Here is a 14,180-nt window from a genome sequence, read left to right on the forward strand (position 1 = left end):
ACCATGTTAAATGATGGATACAGAACCTGACCATAAAACCCCCACAAACAACAAACAACCCAGCCTCCCCAACCCCAGACAACTCCCACCAACCCTCACTCAAGTCTGAAAATCTAGACTGTGTCTAAAAACCTCAGCCAAAACTCTGAAAGCAATATAATTTGTGTTGTTGAGAATTTATGCATGACTTGAACTGGTCCACCTGGAATAGAACTGAACAGGTCTGTATATAACTGTATAGATAATCATACAGCCCAAAATTCAATTTAGAAAAACAAAAGGGCCGTAAAGTAGAAATTTAAATTGTTACAGCACAGCATTAAATTTTAAAAGAAAAAAAATATATTAACTACATTGGACAAAGCTTCCTTAGGAATTTTCAATTAAGCATGACATACTTTCATTATACAACTGCAGGTTTTAGTCTATAGATGATCCATGATATAATTTTACTGTAGCACATGAATGCTCTGCAATGCAGTAGTTGCTACTGATCTTTTCTATTTGTGGGCTGCTTTATGCTTTATTTGAAGCAAGTTTATGCCCACGAGCCTACTACTGCACCATTACATTATATAGTACATCATCTATGTTTTCAGGCAATCTCATTTTAAAGGGTTGGTCTGACATGTAAGATGATCTGCCACTTTAACCCTAACAATTAGTAGCTCTGTTTGTATATGCTAAACAGATTTGTGCACACAGGCTTTCATATCTATTTTTTTCCTGACATGAAAAACCAAGGGAGAGAAAAAAATAAAAGAAGATACAAAAACATCCTGAAAAAATAACTTTGTAATAAACAGAAGTTATGATAAAAATATATTTGTAATAAGCCCGTGCATCTGCTGCTGCAAACACTCATATTATTTTTAATACAGATAATCTAGAAATACATCAGCATGAGAATTGCAGGGCATAACTCCACCCATGCTGTATTTGACCAACACGAGTGTTCCGCTTGCCCAAGTTTCTGGTAACTATAATTTATTGGGCATACAAGTTCTAAGAAGAAACAGATCAGACTTTGTACTTGCCAATACAAGTTTTGATGGGTAGACTGAGAAAGCAAAACAAAGCCAACACTTACATACACTTCTCGTATTTGACATTGGTATCCATGTAATTACCATGTAATGGAGGCAGGTAATTAGGCTGGTGCTGTCACGTATCCTTCCCCAACTGAACACTTTGTATCAGCTCCACCGCCATTACGATGCATCAGTAGGATCATTCACGGGATTTTCACCACTGAAGAAGTCCTGCGGTTTTTAAGTATTTTTCTTCCTCTAACACTGCTTAGCTCTTGATGTTCCTGATACTGTTCTGAAGCTCAGGACTCTTCGGTGCTTGGCCTTCCACCAACATGACAAGCCCTTACCTTCCAAAATAGTGTTTCTGCAACAGGTGAGCAACCTCTACCCTCTGTAGACAGAACTCATGGTGGTTACAGGTACACGCCTGGGATCCCCCATGTAATTCTCTCAGCAGCAATCCCAGTCTAATATCTGATGCCACTCTATTTTCACGTCATAACAGAAAGAGGGGCTGAGAGCATCTTTTCTAACACATACGCTTGGAAGCTCCTGCAGCAATCAAAGAGACAGCTGCAACGAGCTGCTCCAAGTTAGGCATGCATTAAAAACGCTCCAGCACACATGTATTACTACTCCTCTGTTGAAAGTATTTCATGTTGTGCTAGAAGCATTAGAATATATGATATTCTAATATAGAATGACATGATAAAATGCTAATTTAAAAATTAATAACTTCACCAAGCATGAAACTAAGCTAAAAATTTCAGGACCTGGATTCACTTCCCCTATCCTCCCTCATGCCCAAATGGATCTAATTAAAATTTTCTAACGAAACAACTTCTCACATGCTGAAGAGGGACTGGATCTCTGACACCGTCCGCTCCACCAAGGGTTCTGCACCACGAGCAGATGGCACCCTAGCCACCCCACGCAGGATCAACAGGCTCCAGCTCTGCAGGACAGAGGGGAAGCCAGACACTGCCTGGGGCTCCAGGGTGGCCAAAGCAGGACAGCATCTCTCCCACACTCCCAAGGCTGCACGGAGGGAGGAAAAACCTGCATGTCCTGCCTAACTTGAAACCTGGACACCAGCATTGAAAAGTGATGAGCTCTCACAGGTAGGTGGCCAGAAGTGGTCAGGCTCTTGATGCCTACAGGACTGTCCTACCCATGCACTTTGACAATCAAGTCTTCAGCGTTTCAAATTGGGCAATTACTTAATTAGAAAATCAGATAATTAGCAGATGCTTTTGACCTTAATCTCTTTTTAACTTCACTCTTCATCTGCTAAATACAACCATAGTCCCACACCGCATAAAACTTAACACTTACGGGCTACTGAGGCACTACCGTAAGTACTACAGCAGTCGATATTTAAATTCATGCACGTATTTGAAAAGCAAGACAAAAAGCCTTGCCATAAACATAACAGAGGGAGACACGCAAAGAAAACAAAGGCAACTCAAAATACCAAGCAACTGCTTTTTAGGCAAAATCACCTTTTCCAAGTTCTGACTTGGGGGAGCTATGATCGAGCAATTAAAGGCTGCATCTTAATACTGCTACAATCCACAAGATTAAATATAGGCTTGAGAGACTACCCCAATTCTGACTTTCATGTTAAGTCTTTGACTTCCCACTCATAACACTTTTCTTTAACCATATGTCTTTACTGCATAAATCTACAAAAGACAGCATCAATTGTCAATGATCTGCTCAACACAACAAAGGATAATAATAACCATATTCAGGCTCAGACAAAAGTACCACTATTGAAAACATCACAAATCCAGCAAACATTGCACAGTTCACCAAAAAACATGGGATCATCTGAAACACTCTGGTTTTCCTGGAGTATTTTGCAAACTCATTTGCAGGCAAGGAAGTTGGTGTGAAGGCTTGTAAATGGAAAGGGAGGGCAAAGGAGGGGGAAAAAAGAATTAAAGAGTACTCACAGTAATCTAGGAGGGGGAAAAAAGAATTAAAGAGTACTCACAGTAATCTCAGATTCTCCACCTGTCCCTTGCAGCCCTCCCTGTCCCCATGCCACTTATTTTTTAACTGCTTTTGTCAGAGCGATGGTGATAATTCCTGCTCAGAGAACGGTCCATATATGTAGGGTATCTTTTTGTCAGAAATTAAACCCCAGAGGTAACCTTTATGAACTGATTTTCCAAAATATTTCCAATGTACTTTTTCCAGTAATGTGCCAATAAAATCCAAGTTTGCAAAACATTCAATCTTTAGATTGTAACAATGTATAGGAAGTCCAATGTCCCCCATCACTGTAGTGCATCTCCTCTGCTGCAAAACATCTGAATTCAGTAGTACCAACATACTTTTACTCTGAAACTTACAGAAACCTGCCAACACCTTAAATATTTATTGTTTATTCAGGCAGCAAACTTACCTGAGTTTTTGTTTGTGATATGCTTTTAACAAGAACATAAAAATGTTCTTGTCCTGGAGAAAAATTATTTCTACTCTTTGAAGCTTGCCATATTCTCATCAATTCTAGGGTATAATTTCAGCAGCAAAACAGAAAAGCACTGAAATCATTAAGTGAGATAACATCAGGCAAAGCAACATACCCTCTTCTTTTACAGATACAATTTATTTTGTACCATGCAATGTTTATTTCAAAATTTTACTAATCTCAAATCCTGAAACACAAATTAATAATCTCCAGCTTCTGTTATCGAGCAATCAAGTTAGACATTATCACTGTAATTAAAAGTGTTGGAACATTTCTGAAATTTGTTGTTCTGGCTGCTTCATTGTACTGCTCTTTTTTCTTTCCCCCAGGACTGATATCTAATTTGTAACATCAAAAATACCACTGTACAAACTATGTTTCTTTGATCTCATTCTACGGTATTCTAAACTGCTCTATCATAAATGCCACTACGAAAAAATCCAACAAGTCAGGAAAAATAAGAGTGCTGGTCTATTTTATTTATTTCCTTTCCCAAAGAAATACTTTTTTGTCCTTAGTGTTCACTTACAAATCTGGTTTGTAAAGGTTGTGCAGCTGTCAGTGGTTGCTTGTGTTTCACAGGCAATAGGATGTTATCTTGCAGGCTTAGTATTATGTTTACGCAACAAGAATAGCCTCCTATTGAAATGACGGATATGCATATAAAAATACCAGTATTAGTGTACTGCCACATTAAAGAGATTCACTTCTTGATATCGATTCCAAACACAGACACAGTGCACGCTGTTCTCGCTCAACTTCATTTTCCTTTGTGCTTAAGGGAAAACCGCTTAAGCTTGTCCTCTGCAGCATCATTTCAGGCCCCAAATTCAGCCTTTAAGTGCAGACACCCCTGCTCAGCAGCACTCCCCCAAATTCACAGCGAGCCTCTCAGGGGTACCTTGACGGGAGGGCAGGATGCCACACTCTTCCCATGGGACAGTCCTGCACCCCCTCCCAGGGAGGCTGGCGGCTCTCCACAGGCCACCAACTCACAGTAATTTGGTTTCATGGCACTGGCATTCCCCTGGGCACTCGGAGGTCCTTCTCCCAAAACGCTTCCCTACCCTGCGGGGGAAGCCCTCCCTTTGGGCTCTGCAGGGCAGAGTGGTACCCGGTGGGTTTCTGTGCTCAGCAGAAATGCGCTTACACCAGAGGAGGGGAGAGGCACCAGGGCTGCTGTACACAGCAGGGTATCTGAAGGCTCTTATCTCTCCAAGTCACAGGACACGGTGATTTCAGATAAAGGTAAAATCTGTTTGGAAAGAGACTTAGCAACTCACTGCCTGATCTTAGTTTTCTGGTATTTCAGGTATAGGAATTTCTTCCACTTATGCAGAGCCCTATACGTCACTGCTTCATTACCTCTCCGTACCAGAGCCCATTCAGTAAAATGCCAACTTTCTTTCTGACAAGCTAAAGTGACCTTGAAAAGTTATCATCCTTCTTTACATTTCCTTATCCAAAAGCTAAGGATGACAATGTAAAAAAAAAAAGCTCTATTAAGAGGGAGTAATAATTATAAAGGAGTATTAATCCCCATGTCTGGTTTTGTCCTGTGACCACCCACCAGAGCTGAGGCGCTGCTGCAGCCGGCCCAGGGCAACCAGTCACAATTGCGTGCCCATCACGCTCCGACCCAGCGGGCAGCATCTCCTGCAGGAGGCACCTCTTATCCCAGCTCCGCACTGAAAACCTTACACTCACTATTGCAGCAGGAAACCTGGTCTCGTGGTCATTAAACCTCTCCTGTACCTTGTAGGCAAGAACAGACATAAGGTGTGCTTTTGATATTTTTAAAAGTTCACTGTTCCTTGGGAGCACGAGACTAAATCTCTCTGATCACAAGTTAGATCCAGCACAACACTTGCAACAGCAGCAGCCAAAATCCTACTTTCATTTACCTCCACCAAGACGCCTCCCCAGATGTTGCCACTGGTTGCAGCTTTTGTACTAGAGGAACACCTCTACAACAACTACTGCTTCTTCCAGGTGGAACCAAATAAACAGCAGTTTTGCAAGGTTTTGTTGCATAGAAAGGAACTAAAACCTCTCTGTACAAACTACTCGTGTTATAGCCACTGCTCTCTGCTTAGTTTCAAGAATAAAGCACAAGCTGCATGACTCCCACACAGCCAACCTGCAAGGTGGTATCTGCAACTACTCATCACACATTAGTCACAATCTCCATTTCAGTTACTACAGAGGAGCAAGTATTGGGAAATAAAAGGGAATATTTTCACATTGTATGTCACAGAAAACGTTTCAGACCAGACAGCAAGCAGAAATAGCTATACCGGTGTAAGTCAACAGCCACCCTCAAAAAGGGGAACCAAGCATAAATGTAATTAAAAAACCGGACTAGTTCTTTACTTAAACTCCTTTTTTATTATTATTTTGTTAGCAAATAAATAGCCCCAGGGAAGCCTTGAAGTTAACACCTATAAACAAGGTGTGGGTGGAAAGCATTGCTCACACCTTGCCTGCCACTGTGGCTGCTGCTGCTGCCTGACAGGAGGCTGACTGCTTGGGCATCGATCCTGCCGTTCTGCAACCCACCACATCTGAACAGCTGCAGAAGTATTTAATATCAAAATTTATTATTTTACAAAGAAAGATACTATTTTAACCAATTCAGACGGCAGATCTACCATCAACCATTGCCACGTTTTCCTTCGCATGGGCACTATCAAAAGTAAGTTTCCACAAATGCTCCACAAAAAAATGCGGTAACTGTGAAATTAAACTGGCTTAATTGATGAAGAACTCTTGAAGAGCATAACAGACTTCGGTATGTGTGACTACACATGTATTTTAAAACATTATAGTTAAGCTGCTTCCACAGAAAATAATACATGAAAATGAAGCCAGTTTCAATGACAATTTCAGTTGCTAATCCTGGCACTATTATACCTAAAATGGATAAGTCCACTGGAAAAGAAGGAATTAGGTCTCATCTTTATTTAGGCTAAGCCATAAAGCAGGCTTCAGAACCAATTCACCTGCAAGCAAACACAAACACACAGACACAGTGTTATGGGATGATACAACTTCCCAGAGAAAAAACAATCACCAAACAGAACATGCTGGACAACACAGGCAGGCTAAGACCTTCTAAGATTTCACCTTGAACATATTTTACATAGAAGTCCTGCACAAAACTGAAGTGTCACAATTGCTACTGATAAATCATATGAAACCATCATGAATGCATGCATGGAATTTGCCTGCATGGGAAAAACATATGCCTTTTCATAGGGATACCTTTTCCTTCCTTCTCAAAGGATCCTGTAGGAAAACGCATACATTTCTTATGTGGAAGGTTTGCCAAATTTTCTAAACCCAAAAGAGATCATGTTTCTATCAAAGTTGCTTTAATACATCACACCTTGTATTATAAACAGATTACTCATCTGTTCTTTCCACAGATGGAGCCTCTGAAGCAAAAAAAAAATATTCCAGGTTTCTTTTCCTACTATTTGCTACAAAGCAACAGTTTTTAGGTACAGAAAAGATCCCTGCAAATAGCAAGGGAGACAGGACTGATCATGGATGTGTCTAGTATTAGAAATGATCAAGTACCACAAATACTTGATAGGGAAACAAGAATTAAATCTGGTGTGGACCAAGTAACAGCAGTGTCACAAGCCAGAATTAAGCTGCATTTTTTCCCCGTTTTCCTCCTTCTTCCCCAAAATCAAGTTATTAATTTATCAAGAACTGACATCAGTCAGTCTCCTCAGAAAGAGGAATCTTTATGTGCTAAAATACAGAAGTTCAAAAAGAGAAGGAGTATTTTGCTACAAATGCACACCAGCACCAATGCAACCGGGCAGCCTCTGCATTGCCACACAACGTGCCACGCCAGCCATCGCTCCCTTGCACACCTTCCTCAAAGCTCTTCAGTACACTGGGCATCACTTCCAGCTTTTAAGAAGAGATCAGGAAGAGCAATGCTAGGTAAAGCCTGCCCGCAACCCATAGAAATAAAATTTACAGTTTCATACTAATACACTTCAAATTAATGAAGTGAAAAATGTATTGGAAAAAGCTATATATCATCGGTCTCCAGTGTCTGCAATTCGGTTCTCTTTTAAAAATCCTGGAAATTTCTCTAATTGTGTATCGTATCTGGGGGGGGGAACAATCTAAAGCCAAAAAAATAATATTTATTCTGAAAGTAGCTATCATCTCAAACAACAGAATTACCCAGTTTATTCATCTAATGCTTATGCTTTAAGATTCATTCATTCTGCGCACACTTGTTAAGCATTAGCTATACTAATTCAGATATTTATACATATAAGAACCATCCAGAAGCATGCTATTTCTATATAATACTGGCAACCAAAATAACAGGATCCTTCATGCATGAAAAGGATCCCCCCTCCCCCTCAACAGAATACATCAATAACAAAATTGTTTTATACATTTTCAGCATCTTCTAACCTTTCCGATAATCTTATTTTATGAATTGTATTTTATCTTTAGTGTTAGCATGAAAGAATTAAAACCGAGCAAGTATGAGAATGTTCTTTGGGCTGTGACCCGGGGGACGGCCACCTAAACCACCAGGGAGTGAGCCCAAGAGGGAGTTAACAGTATCACAGCTTCCATGTGGTAACTACTCAAGCACAGGCTCTTACTCAAGACTAAACACCAGGTTGTTTCACCTACTAATCTACATTTAGTAACTTACTGTGTCAACATGCTGTAAATTCCCACCTTCACTTAACCCTTTGCAACCCATGTGCAAGCCTGCACGCCAACTAGGTGTGGCCACCCCTTGCGACTTGCAGCTTACATAGCAAAAAGCCCTCGTACAAGAGCATGACACGAAACACAGCCGTCGAGAGAGCTGGGGAAGACCTCCCGGCGTCAACCCTCTAGCAGAGAGGACAAGTGACCCTTCTCCAGTAGCGCCACTGCTCTGGCATGGAGGGAGCACAGCCAGCAGCACAGCTTTGCCCCTGCCAAACCCCTGCCCAACACCCCCCAGGGCCACCCCACCACCGGCCACATAATGTAACCCCAATACAGAAATTGTACGTGGTCAGCACAAGCCACTCAGGAATAAAAAGCCACTTCCAGCTCTGATTTTTGCCCCTTTATCACCTAAGAAAACTAACTCCTAAAAACCTTACTGCTCAAGATACCATGCCACTAAAGCCACAGAGCAAAATGGGTAATAGCAACGGTGGCAGCAGCATGCAAAAACCTGGAAGACCACCTCAGCTTCTCATGGAAGGGAATGCTCCCTGTGATGCATTTCATAGGTATCAGAGGTCTGACTGTGGTATTCTCATGGTTTTAAATGCTTCCGAAGAGGAAACAAGGGCAAGCCCCAACTAATTAATGCATTTTTAGAGCGCACGAAGCACAAAAATGATGCTGGGAGAGAAAAGCAAAAGCAGAAGACATGACACCTAAATTCTATCTGTTTTTATGATACAGCAGAGCGTCTTCTCATCACACAATAAACCACTGTGACTAATGACTGTCATGTCTGGTCATTCCTTCTCCTTCCCTGTTCACAGGATGGGATCTGTAGGTCAGGCATGTTTTCTGTGTTTCTTTGCAAGTTCTGCTCTCAGAGCTGCTTTGGCTCACGGCAGAAGAGGCAGGCTGAAGAAGCACTTTAGTTCTGCATGCTGCAAAAGGGAGCTCTTCCAATGCTGCTGCTTTCCTGATTAGTTTTCTTATCCATGTGAAGCAGCAGCGTGACGCAGGGTTCATAAAGATACTTTCTTAGGTTTCATAATCTGGGCATCACTCAAAGTTTGAGAGCAAAGACTCAGTGCTGAGAAAGTGTGTGCAGTCTGAACCTTTTTATCTGACCTTTAACAAGTTTGCTGAGTCAACTGCACCTTTGATATTTCACTGGTTTTGATACGTCAGCAGCTTCCGAGCATGGCTTGCAGTTACTTCACCTTGCAATTGCCTTCTGCGACTGCTAAGAAAATGCTAACCATTATCATCCACAAGTCACCATTATCTCCTCAACCCCCTTTTGATGACTAATACATATTCCTAGAACTGTTAGAAGCAAGATGCCGAACAGGCAAAGCAGAAGAAACATTACCAAAAAACGTAACCACATTTTTAAAGGGTAAATACCAAGTTAAAGAAATCAAGTTTTTTCCATTGAGTCAGGGTAAGTATTAACCTTCTAAACAGTGTGAGATGCAAACTCCTATGGACACCTTTATGATAGTGGTAATTTGATGTTGTATCTACATAGCACTTCTGCTACAGGACAATACTGCAGGTATTTAGTCACATGCTACAGATTAATAAAGCAGTTATTTAGCAAAGTATGTACCTGATGCACTATTTTGGTTTCTCAGTCAAGACAGACATTGGAAGATTTTTAACGAGCTGAGTACGTGCAAACATCTACAGTGGGCGACATGCAGAGTCAAACAGTGTGTGTGACCTGGCAGGGGGATCCCCACAGCTCTGCACGACTGGCACTGCACCGGTCTGTACTGTGTGTGCACCGCTGTGTCACACCAGCCACGTCCCTTCCCTCAGTTACCTGGACAGGGGGTAGCATCTGAAGAGGAAATAGCACTCTGACAATAAATTTAATGTAATGAAGCCTGGAAACATCAGACAAGAATCCTAGCTGAAGATGTCAAACTGGTGTGGAAAATTATGCCAGCAAAAAGTGGTGGCTGTCATAATTCCATTCTATAAAGTACAGCATAATAAGCAAAGAAGCACACAAAAGGAGAGTAATTCCCCATCCATTGCTACATTTGGAAAGCTCCATTTCCAGCCATTTAAGCCCATCAATTACAAGCATGAATGATCACGTCTGCAAAAATGCAACCATTTGCATTCTTTTCTTGGTGACTACTGCTCTTCCTGGCAGGGACCAGTTTGCCCTTCTTTCAGGGGACCAATAGGAAGCAGAGAATTTCCCCCAAAATAAAGCCCAAAGCATTTGGACTACCGCAACCTTGGGGAGAAGGAGCTCCAGGTCTTACAGAATAGCTGGGTTGCATGTCATTATTTCTAGAGAATAAAACACTCTGCCTCCTTCAGCCAGGAAACTCACTGTGGTTCTTTAAGTGTGCTCCTATCAAATGTTGGGGTTTTTTTCTGGAAAACAGGAAAGCAAGTTCAGAGAAGCTACTAACAAATTTCTAGCCCAAGACTGTGGACAATACTATTCTAATATAGTTTTTAATCCTTTAAACCTCCTCACTGATATAACTTCCCGATAGCAAAAATGCTTAAATGAGTTTTGGGCCTATTAGCAAGCCTGACCCTCATCCCCCAGTGCAAATGGCTGCTCACTGAACTCTGGATTCATACTCGTGGTATGACAAAAGCCTTTCCCCTGGGTCCTGCCAGTTGGAATTCTTGTACTAGGTAAGCCGTGTAGGTTCATAAGGCAGGCTGCTGGGAATTCACCCTCCTTTGTAAAAATGTGTCAGCTGAAGGCAGGAGAACTCGCTCTGAGTCTGATATTTTGGGAGATGGAAATGACAACACAGACTGATTACTTAACAAGTACACATTACAAATAATTTAAACTAGTTTTAAAACAACTAGCTATGACAGCACTGACTCTCACATAGTTAAATTGCGTGTCAAATGCACCAAAATCCACAGCGAGTTAAATTTTCAATCAAACACTGAATATTGTAACATTCTAGGTGAATCAACTAAGAGGATACAGACTTTTTCAGACTTTTTTTTGGTTGTTTTTTTTTATAAGTATTAAGATAGTGATATGGAGTTTTGTATTTATCATCATTATTACTGGTAGCACCTAGAGTAAGGCTAGCTGAAAAGTTTTCAATGCAATTACAACAAAAGCTGTCTTGTTTAGACAGGCTTCACTGCATCAACACAAATGTTGTAGTTGTGGCAGTGCAAGACAAGAAACAAACTGTTTAGCAAGATGTAATCCCCTGAAATAGGCTGCTGCTTGGTTTATTTAACTGGTCCCCATCCAGTACCTAACTATTTTAGGTAGAATATCAAGCTGCAAGTAGGACTTCTATGTCAAATTTGTCTATTTTTGCCTACGTCATAGGCACTAGAAAGAAAAATGCCCTTGTGACATCTAAATACTTAAACCAAAGTTCCTTACATAAGATACTAACTCAAAGTAAGTACTTCTCTGCAAGTGCGCAGGCAGGGAAGCGAGGCAGCAGGAACAGCACCATGCACCAGGCATGTCGCTCCCTGCCAGCGAGGCAGAGAACAAAGCTTCTGCTGGCCGAGCTGCCCTCCATGGCACGGTGAGAGCCCCTGGTGCGCAGCACCAAGCCTGAGGAGGGCTTGGTCTCACCCCTGTAGAAACCCTGCAGGGCCACCGCAAGATGACCACCACCTTTACCATCAACACCTCCAGCAACTAGCAAATCCCCACTGTGAAACACCCCCCAAGAAAACTCTCTACTAATCTTAACATTAAAGATAAATGCATACAAATCAATCTAAGATTCTGCAAGCAATAATGCCTACAAATCTGAGGACATTGGTGTTGGGGTTTTTTTCCATTTATAAATTCTGTTTACAATGTCGTGTCGTTGGAAGCAAACATTTAATCAAGAAGCGTGCCAAACTGAAGTTTTGTTTACAGGTAAATATTTTCCTTGGTCAAATTGAAATTTTCTATCCTGATCTGTATCACTTAAGCTAAATTCTACCCCAGGTTTAATTTGATACCTAAGATTTTCCTGAAGGGATGTGTTATGACATAAGCCCTTGTCTTAGCTTTAGTTATAACCAGCTAATTAAATACAAGTAGGAAAAAAAAAGAAGGCATCCCTACTGACATCAAACAAGCTTTTTTAAAAATCTAATTAAGTTGCCCATCAGCACTGATATCCCATATGTTAAAAGGGAGTACTAGTTCCTCCACTACAGAATTAGAATTTATTTTTAGCTTTGGCAAGAACTGAGCAACTGGATGTATGTACAATGATACCTGCGCACAAAACAAATCAAAATTAAAGAGAAGGTAGAGAAGTTCTATAGAAAAGGATATCACTATAGGACACTTACTAAAAAAAAATTAAGTTGTCCCCCAACACCTCACCTGAAATACCATACTGTTAGTACAAAGCCTTAATCTTCTAATAAAGCGAGAACAAGCATGTATGGCCAAAAAGTTTTACAAAAATAAACTCTTTCTACAGCTTAATCTCAGGCTTTTTCCTGCTGATTACCACTGCAAAGTTGCTGAAGGCCCTCAAGGCAAGGAGCTCTCAAGGATGAGGTTAGAAATTTCGTATGAACAAAGCACTTGTTGATTCTCCATCATACGAGCTTCTTATCACTGTGAGTTTACTTGCAAGTAAACACACATTGCTCAGCAAACTTTATATAAAGGTATATTAGGTCTAATAACATAAGCAGGAATCAAGCTTTAAATCAGCAGAACACATTACACTGCTAAGACTATCCATAGTCACATTTTCTTTTAATTATAAATGCTGTCTTTAAGTCTTATTCAGCAAAACCCTCAGTTCTACACCAAGATTTTAGTCAAAATTATTTTCTAAAATGCAGAAAAAAATTAAAGCAGAACATACGCATGAGGAAAGAATGTATTCCGTGCACCTTGTTTTGCTGGATTACTAGACAAATCTCAAAGGTAAGTCCGTCACGTCATGCTATCTTCCAAAATCCAAGATGCCTCAAGCTCAAGTCTGAGAGGCTGCTATTTTTTTATAGACGATCAGACACTCTTGCTAAAAGCCACTGAAGACAACAGATACGTCTTAACACAAGCCTGCACTCATCAGTAACAAAGTCGCAACTTGTAGCTATAAAAATTGTTGCTCTTGCGAATTTTGTTCTGAAGATAATCAGCTGAACATTAGCCCTTCTTTTTTAAAGTAAAAATCCTTGCAAGCCTGCAAAAGACTGTATGAAGTGCTTGTAATTTTAAAATATTCAATCTACCCTCCCTGTTTCCCGAGGGTTGCAACATCTTGAATTCTAAACCGAATGCTTTGAATTCTGACGCAGATAAAGCACAGCACATTGCTCACTTTAAGGAAGTACATTGCGGCAAAGTCACTCCTTTCTGCCACTAAACACACATAAAAATCTGTGTGTTAAATACCTCCCCTTGATTTTGTTTTTTTGCTGTTGTTTTTTGTTTGGAGTTTTTTAAACCAGCTTTCCTACTGCCCATGCCGGTTTAGGGCAGAAGGCACACTTCTCTGTGCAGGATGTTGTGCTTTTTACCAAACCCGCACGCCGTGCATCAGCAAACAAAGAATCGCTGTTCTGCGATTTCATTCGCAGGAACAACTTCCCCACCGCACACAGGAGCCATCCGCTTCATCTGGGATGAGATTTGTCGGTGGGGGCTATTGGTTCGTTGGTCTTTTTAAGACTTCACTCACAATACTTTTGGTTGATGCAGCTAGAATGCTGCTATTCATTACCTGACTTGCACTCGGGAGAGGCTAGGTTAATAGCAGCCGTTTAAAGAAAGAAAATGTCTTTTAAGTATTTCAATTTTAGTACAAGTAAAGCGGGGAGGGGAGGTCGTAGCTCCGCAGGTCAAGCGCCCGGGCTGAGCCCACCGAGCCGCCCCGTCGGAGTCGCCGATGAACGACCCTCTGCTGCCGCCTGACGGGCCGGGGCTTCCCCGCGCTCCGCCCTGCCTAAACCCGGGGGGTCAAAGCGAA

General features: G+C 41.3%; 1 protein-coding gene across 7 annotated transcripts in view; it reads right to left on the reverse strand.

The window, feature by feature from the left end:
- EML4 (EMAP like 4) overlaps positions 1-14,180 on the reverse strand; it is a 162,928-nt gene that overhangs the window by 79,988 nt on the left and 68,760 nt on the right. The gene's annotated exons all lie outside the window — the stretch shown is intronic.

The sequence above is a fragment of the Falco cherrug genome, chromosome 13, assembly GCF_023634085.1.
Source record: "Falco cherrug isolate bFalChe1 chromosome 13, bFalChe1.pri, whole genome shotgun sequence".
Taxonomy (NCBI): Eukaryota; Metazoa; Chordata; class Aves; order Falconiformes; family Falconidae; genus Falco; species Falco cherrug.